This window comes from Hippocampus bargibanti, linkage group LG12 (assembly GCF_051943395.1).
Source record: "Hippocampus bargibanti isolate YZ-2025 linkage group LG12, ASM5194339v1, whole genome shotgun sequence".
NCBI lineage: Eukaryota > Metazoa > Chordata > Actinopteri > Syngnathiformes > Syngnathidae > Hippocampus > Hippocampus bargibanti.
The window spans coordinates 18,152,763-18,161,183 of NC_142745.1; the positions used below are offsets into that span (position 1 = coordinate 18,152,763).

At 41.0% G+C, this 8,421-nt stretch overlaps 1 long non-coding RNA gene across 1 annotated transcript; it reads left to right on the forward strand.

Moving 5' to 3' along the window:
• The first annotated feature begins 1,253 nt into the window (after positions 1-1,253).
• On the forward strand, positions 1,254-3,651 carry LOC148890775 (uncharacterized). The gene is made up of 5 exons (XR_016116654.1): positions 1,254-1,389; positions 2,077-2,152; positions 2,258-2,296; positions 2,705-2,791; positions 2,894-3,651. It is a non-coding gene; the product is annotated as an uncharacterized LOC148890775 (long non-coding RNA).
• The last annotated feature ends 4,770 nt before the right edge of the window (positions 3,652-8,421 follow it).

The window sequence follows — 8,421 nt, forward strand, 5'->3', positions numbered from 1 at the left end:
CTGCTGACATCAGTTGTGAGACCTGTGGTGGCTCAATATGACTTCACCTACCGCCGTATAAGGCAAAGGGTAATCTTCTTAAGAAAATCAAGGCTTTTGGGTGTGCCTTTTACACCGGAAAATAATATGTAATTATTCTCTGTTTTCGCCGTGTTAAGGACTGCTGCATTTTTCAAAAGATTGAGATTACTTGCGGGTGTGATTCAAACCGGCTGTGTTCACACCCACAACGGCGCAAAACGCCTGATTATAAAAGCTGATTATGAAAGCAGTGTGCGCACTGAATGAGGGAAGCTCTGTTCTAAATCCTTTCACATCAGTGTTAGCTTTGGATTTGGTTGGAGTTTAGTTTGTATTTGCTTCGCGGCGCACAGGCGGCGTTGGCTCTGCAAACGTTTCCATTTGTGAGCTCATCTGTGCGCGAGGATGTTGGCGAAAGTTCTCTTCCTCATGAAGCCGCCCTTCCAAGCAAGAGCTTCGGGCTTTCATATTCACAGATGCTTAAACACAGTGACGCGCCGCCGCCGCCATGATGGATGTCTTTTTTTTTTCCTCTCTGGAAATTACCCTGATATTGTCTCCACCATACCGGGCGTACCATTGGATTTTTTTTTTGCGCTCAAACTCGTTCTCACCGAGGGGTTAGAGAGTCCTTGAAGAAGTAATTTGTCTTCTTCTTTCCTCGCCTTCTCTGCTTGCTCGCCTCGCTATTTTCGACTATCTTCATTTTCTTCACCCGGCGACTCACCCGTTCCGTCGCAACACCTTTTTCCATACCCCCCACTCACATTTTTCCACTGTGCCCATAACTGGACAGAGCCAAATAAATAAACAAACACATCCCAGCCGGCGGCTGCGCTCCTCTTGCGTAAATCTCCTCATCATCAAGCCCACCCGAGGGTGTCGCAATCGAGTGAGACGACTGTATGAAGGTCAATTTAAGCAAGCCCCCGGGACAGTGATGGATGTCGTGTGTGATAGCTCCATTTGCTGAGTCCCAGTTGACTTTACGGGAAGGGGGCAAGTGTTGCCTTTACGTGACGTTGTACATGGAAGCGTCTCAGACCTTTTAGGCCTTCGTGAATATGAATCTCACACTGTAAACCCGAACAGTACTACTGACTCAAAGTCATTGAGGTCAGTCAACTCAAAAGCCGATTTTTTGTTTCAAAAACTTAAACGTTTTGAGTTTTCTGAATAGTCATGCGTTTTTAATTTGCAGCAAATCAATACTTTTGAGTTCATGGCTGTCGTATACTTATATATTTTGAGTAAACGGCAGAACGCTGCGTGATGACGTCACCGCAGGCGTGGTCTCACCGGGCGCGGTCTCACCGGGGCCATTTTTACTTCTCGACGGCTGAAGCGTGCAGAGACCCACGAATTCAGGTGAGAAGACAAACAACATTATTTAATATTACGAGGACCCAGTGTATCAATGCTGTAGTCGGTGCACAGAAAAAGGATATTTTGTTGTGTCGACGGCAAAATTGGAAAGTCAGTTTGTGGAACTTGCCGCCTTTCACAAGTTAGCAAAGATGCTAGTCCGTGTTCGTGCTTGCGACTGAGGCCTTCTCATCCACTCTTTCAGCTGCGTTGTCTTGAGCCCGGGACTTCTCCTATGTTAAGCGCTGTGGCGATATATGTATGAATTTTTCTTAAACGTCTCTTGTCTGTTGAAAGACACAGAAGTGTTATTTAGAGAATAGTACCGCGCAGGTTTAGTTGGGCAGTGGCCGAGTAATATCTGTTGCAGGCTATGTTTGTGTCCGCGAAGGTCCGAGAGTAATCGTCAAAGCCACGCCGTGGCTGCAACGCCCAGCAGGTTAATGCTTTGAGTTAACTTTGTTTGCAAACGACAGGACCGCGTGTCAGTGTCCAGCACAAGCTATAGGCTTAAGATATCTATACACGTGCAGCGGTAGTGCTGCAGTTTTAAGAATGCACTAAGTAAATATAATGATAGCCAAAAAATGTACAGTGGATTGGAATATGTACAATTGATGCAGTTTAAATGGTTATGCATGTGTAAATTAAACATGAACTTTTTTTAAAATGTATTTTTGGCATTTTAAGGATACCGAGAGAGCTGCTGGAGGCCAAGTCATCAAACTGCAAACGCCTGACTGGTTTGATTGCATCATTTAATCTGGTACATTAGATTTATTAAACTTAAAAAGTTAACATGGATAAATGTGTTTTATTAAATTAAAGGATTACATTCATTGTCATGTTTTTTTTCTCTTCAACCTTTTAGCCCCCGGGTGCAAATTGAGCAACACCACCATTATCGAAGGTATGTTTACATTTTTATTTGTGCTATATTCTTAATTACCTGATGAATATCATACTACATGTAGGTATTTTTTATATTGAACAGAATTTTACCTTTTTAACATATATTGGAGTATTTTACACCATTAGTTGAGACTTCATTGATTGTTCTTTCTTTAAAACAATCTCAAGTCTCACATTCTCCTCTGCTCTTACCAACAACTGATGTTCATTAATCATTACAGTGATGCAGTTGTTAAATTGCAATAGGGATAGTGCGGAGGTTCCAAACTATTACGAAGGATATGCTTGGATTTGAGCTATAATAATCCGTAACTGTCTTTAATTTGGACCCACTAGAATCACACCAACTTTACTTTGCTTATCCAAACACGTACTCATTCTTGAAAAATGTTTAATGTAATTGCAGGCCTAACATGGACTGGAGATGCAAACTGTGTTCTACATCCCTGGATACTCGGGCGAAGATGACTCCGAGTTCTCCAAGACATGCAATGTATGTATTACCTGACTTAACACAAATGTCTATCTATGGCCACAATATATGCTATAACCTTTTACTTTATTCTGTATGTGAACGTTTGTGTGTATTTTGCAGTGGGAAGAGGATCCAGACATTGAAAACACTCCTGTCGCACTTCTCTCCGTAACAACTGACAACCTCACTGGTGCCATCTTGTTTAACCCCGACAGCATTTCTGTTGTGATAGAAGATGGCATTATTGTGAGATGTCTCCCCAGGTTGGCTGATGCACACCTCCTCTTGTTTGGTTTAATGTATGCATTGCATTTAGATTATCCAAGAAAATTAATCCTCACATTCACCTTCATTCAGAAAATACTGCTGTGTCTTCATGATAACAGACCACTCAAACCATGCTTGCTAAGTTTGAAAAATGCTTTGTTCCGCAATATTGAAGGCACCAGTGCCTCCAATATTACGGAACAAAGCAACACTCGATAAGTAACTTTAGTTTTACTCTGCTTTGTATACCTGTTTGACTGATTTTATATTAATACTTTGATATGTAAACTTGGATTCCACCAGAATGTCTTTTTTCGTTTCAGGAATACTGTGTTTGTTTTTAGTAAGTTTTACCTTGATTTGCACCTTCTAACGAGTACATTGAAATGTATTCGGTTGTATTTAAGTATATCAAGTATATGCTTTTCAAAGAATTTATTTTTTTAACAGAACAGCAGAGTATAATTTGTTGTTTTTTTCAGTTTTGTTGTGTTTATTTCACATCTTCTGCTCAGGGGTTTATTTGTTGTTTTGGTACGTGGACATGCTGTGCATTTTGGTACTGTTATCATTTGTTTTATCAAAGGTTGTTTTAAACCTTAATAAAAAAATGTGAACTAAAACAGACGTGAAGTGTGTTTTTGTTTTTAGACATAGAAGGCAAATGTAAGTACAGTATACATGAATATATGTTTTCATGGAACATTATAAATTTGAGTTGGTTAAGCTTAAATATGAAACCTAATTTTAATTTAAAAATTAAGAAAACATTAGAGTAAACTGAAAGTACATCTTTTAAGTTCAGGCAAACTCATAACTTTTAAGTTCAGACAAACTCATAAAATTTATTTACACTACTCAAACATTTTGAGTAAACTACTTGAACATTTTGAGTTAACTCTACTTAAACATTTTGAGTTAACTCTACTCAAACATTTTGAGTTAACTGTACTCAAAAATGTTGACGTAATCAGTTGCCATATAAATTTTGAGTACTTTCAACTTGTTGGGGTGAAAAAAATGTCCTCACCTGCCCCCTCACCTCCATCGTTTTCCAATCCGATATATGTATTCTGTGAATCTGTAGTTGTGTGTGTGTATGTGTGCGCGTGTGTGTGTCAGCGTGAATGTGCGTGTGTCTGCATGAATTTGTGTGTGTGTCTTTGTGCGTATTTATGTCTGTGTGTACGTGCGTGTGCATGTATGTATGTGTGTGCGTGTATGACTATGTGTGTAATTGTACGTGTGTGTATGCGTGTGTGTGCGTGTATGTGTGTGTATTTGTGCGTGTGTGTGTCTTTGTGTGTGTTTGTGTGTATGTGTGCGTGTGTCTGTGTGTGTGTGCGTGTGCTTGTGTGTGTGTGTTTGTGTGCGTGTGTTTGTGTGTATGTACGTGTGTGTGTGTTTGTTTGCGTATGTGCGTGTGTGTGTGTGTGTGTGTTTGTGTGTATGTGCGTGTGCGTGTCTGTGTGTATGTGCGTGCGTGTGTGTGTGTGCGTGCATGCCTGCATGCGAGTGTGTGTGTGTGTGTGTGTGTGTGTGTGTGCGCGTGCATGCCTGCATGTGTGTGTGTGTTTGTGTGCGTGCGTGTGTGTGTGTGCAAATGAGCATGAGTAGGTGTTTAGCTAAATCCCTCGCCGAAAAGGGATTTGAAAGATTAAATCTTAGCCCAGCGCCGTATATGATGAAAAATCATCCGGCCGGATTTCTTTGATTTTAATGTCTGGAATCCCACTCAAGAACAAAAGCCTCCTATTAGGAATGGCAGCCTTTTGCACAATTAAAAACTCAGGAAAGCTTCACTAAAACAACACTCGGAAGCCCCGACAAGCAGCTCAAGGGATGATCAAACTTTGCCACTCAAGTGTGGATGAAAACATGACTCTGAGACGTAGACTCGCCGGGGTAGTCTTCGGTCAAAGGTCAAGTGGGTCTCATTTAGAACTAACAGCTGCTTGGGTGTCCCCCTAATGATGAAGATGGGGGTTTGGGGGATAAAAAAACACTAAATTGCAGAATGAATCGGAAAATGAAAACCTCACTGCGGGAGAGAATTTCTTCAGCAGAAACAAACATTTAGACGGATAAGCGATCACTTGAGTAGAGCTTAAATAATTTAGACTTGTTATTTCAAGTCTCTGAGATTTCTCCGCTTCGCTCCGGTGAGCGGTCCATCGATAGCGGCATGTTATGAGGAAAGTCTGTGGGAGATGATTAATCACGTTCCTCCACGCCGCGTATGGATCGATGCCAGAGACGGAGGATGCTTCCTTCTCCTCTGCTCTCCCGCAATTTTTTGTTTTGCAGCCGGTTCTCCCGCGCCTCTCAAGAAAGATGCAAATGGTCTCAGATGACTGACTGGCTGCGTTTACTTTTGCCGTCGAGGATGTGCTGCATCATGTTCGCCCATTCGGTGGCTGAAAATAGTGGGTATGGACCCTGGGGTCAAAGGTTGTGAGCGTGTTGCCCAATTCCGGAACAAAAAAGCTATCACGATCAAATTGGATTCCGATTTTAGTTTAGTTTTATGCATAGAGTCGCCAGCAGCCCTTCCCGGTGAAGACTCTACTTGTGTTCTACTGTCCGGTTAGTCATGCCTTAGGTGTCAAAGTCAAAGCATGGGGGCGAAATCTGTCCCATCACATGATTTTATTCGGCCCGCAAAAGCAAATCAAAGTTGTGAAAGTCCATGATGATCGCAAAAGTCTAAACCAAATTTCAAATTGTTGTATGTAAACCACAATAACAGTCACCATTTTTTCCTTCAAATTTGAAACCTGGTTCTTCATTAATTTGTTATGCCATATGTAATATGTGGAGGGGATGAAACATTCTAATGGCTTTCCCAAATTCATAATGGCCCACCGAGACGAAACCGTCACTACAATGTGGCGCACGGGAAAAAATATTTTTGAATCCCTTGCTGTACTTGTCACGATTTGCAAGGTGGTGGAGGTGGTGGACCTCAAAAACCAGGCAAGAGAGATGAGCGGTGTGTATTTGACAAATTGTATGAAATGAAGTCAGCAGGAACAAAATCACAAACAACAAAGTCATCAGAAAGGTCCAAAGTATCAAACAAAACCATGAGTAAAACATGACAAGATGAAACCAACCTGACAGGGTGAAACAAACAATGACAAAGCACTGAATGGTGGTGCAGGGAGTCCTTTGAACTGACACTGATTAAAGCAACCGACACCTGTGCAGCTGCATGTGAAGCCCTACAGTGACACCCGTTGTTCGCAAACCGAAACGTGACAATACTTGGTCGTGTTTTTTCGGCCAAAAACACTTTCCTATACAACACAGGTATCAAAGTCAAGGTCCGGGGGCCAAATCTGGCTCACCATATCATTTTATTTGGCCCGCAAAAGTAATCAAATTTGTGAAATTCTGTGATGCTTGCTAAAGTCCCAACCAAATTTCAAATTGTTGTATGTAAACGTAGTTGACGTGCACATTCCACCATGATGTCCCTGATCCACTGGTGGAAAGACGCTTTGATCCTCTCCTCTTTCATATAGAACTTCATGTAACAAAGAGGGTACAGAAAGTGCTGAAGAATGAACGATTCACTGTGTCTTTGTGTTGTCATATTATTTGTTATTTAGTTTTTTTAATTGTTCTTTTGACTTCAAGACGGCGCCGCGAGAGTGGCTGCCTTTCCAGCAGCTCATGTATTTTGTTTTTCTACTTTCATTCCTTTCATCACTTTGCTACTGTGAAATGTAAATTTCTCCACAGCGAGACTAATAAAGGCAAATCCAATCCAATCCAATAACGGTCATCATTTTTTCCTTCAAATTTGAAAACTAGTTATTCATTAATTTGTTGTGTGCTTTATATGTAATATATGGATGAAACATTCAAATGGCTTCCCTAAATTCAATCCAGCCCCAAGAGGAAACCGTCACTACAATGTGACCCACTGCAAAAAATAACTTTGACACCCTTGAAATACGCGTACCGTTTGGAGTCTTATTGCGTTCAGGGTATGGAATCAAAAGTTTTGAGACGTGACTTGTGATTGTGATGGTGGCGAAATATGATTCACTGTACTTTTCCACTGATCCACCACCGTTCCGAAGTCGAGAACGGACCAAAGGGTTTTCAGCAGCTGCCACAAACACAGATTAAATCTGCACTTGGACAATCACTAATTTGTTTTCTCCATCTCAAATATTCTTTTAGCTATTCTTCGAGCCCTCGGGCATCAGATTTGTCCATTTGAATGCTTGCACATGGCTTTTGTTTCCCCACAGATTTGTGGCACTATATGCTCTTCTTTTCTGCCTATATATATATATATATATATATATATATATATATATATATATATATATATATATATATATATATATATATATATATATATATATATATATATATATATATATATATTTGGTCTTCATCGGCCCAAAAACTAGTCCGCCAGTCACCGTGGTGCTGTGTGGTTTGGTTCGTCCACCGAAAAGTAGTTGATATGTCAAGATTGTATTCTCACAAATGTAATGTTCATAAGGCGAAAAGTTCGTTAGCTAAAGCATTCGTAAGCCAAGGTATCACTGTATATATATATATATATATATGTAAACTATTAGCAAAAAGGGAAAAATCCCTTTTAAAGTGTAGGTTTATTTAGGGATGATCATGTCCCCCAGCTATCCTCAGTGCTATCTGAAAATATCTTGTCACATGTACTGAGGAATGAATCAACAGTATAATATCTTTGTAAATCATGCAAATGAAAAAAACACTTGTAAGAATCAATTAGACAAACTACTTTTTGCCAAAATACAGTTACCAGTCGGCCATTGTGATGAATCCCAATTAGCACACCATGCAATGAGTTAAGCAGTGGTAATCACTGGATGGAGGGCCGACTGATGCGAAGTTTGGAGGAGAGATTTGCTTGAAACCAAAAAAGGGCCGCACAATGGGACCCGGCGTCGTAGCGAGCGGATAATGAGCAGACATGATTCACGCGAGCGTTCCCCCACAGAGAACCTCGACTTGCTTGATCAGAGTGAAACCGCACATTCCACAAGGCTGCCTGGTGGAGCCGCCAACGCGGAGAAGTGATTAAAAGTGTCTCTTTTCGGGAAGATGGATGAAAGAAAGTCTGAAAAGGCTAACGGCGGAGTTGACCCAATCAAGCGTCGAGTGTAAACATATTCATCGGCGGGAAATGTCAGGCTTTTTACAATATATGGTGAGGCATCCTCAATAAAACAAAAAAAACTTGGCGAGGAGGGGGGGGGGGGGGGGGCGGACTCGCTGGTAACGAGGACTTCAAACTCACGACACAAAGTCATGACTACAAACTATTCTCATCGCGTACGAGATATGATAATTACACAAGGAGACTTGGTAGTGGA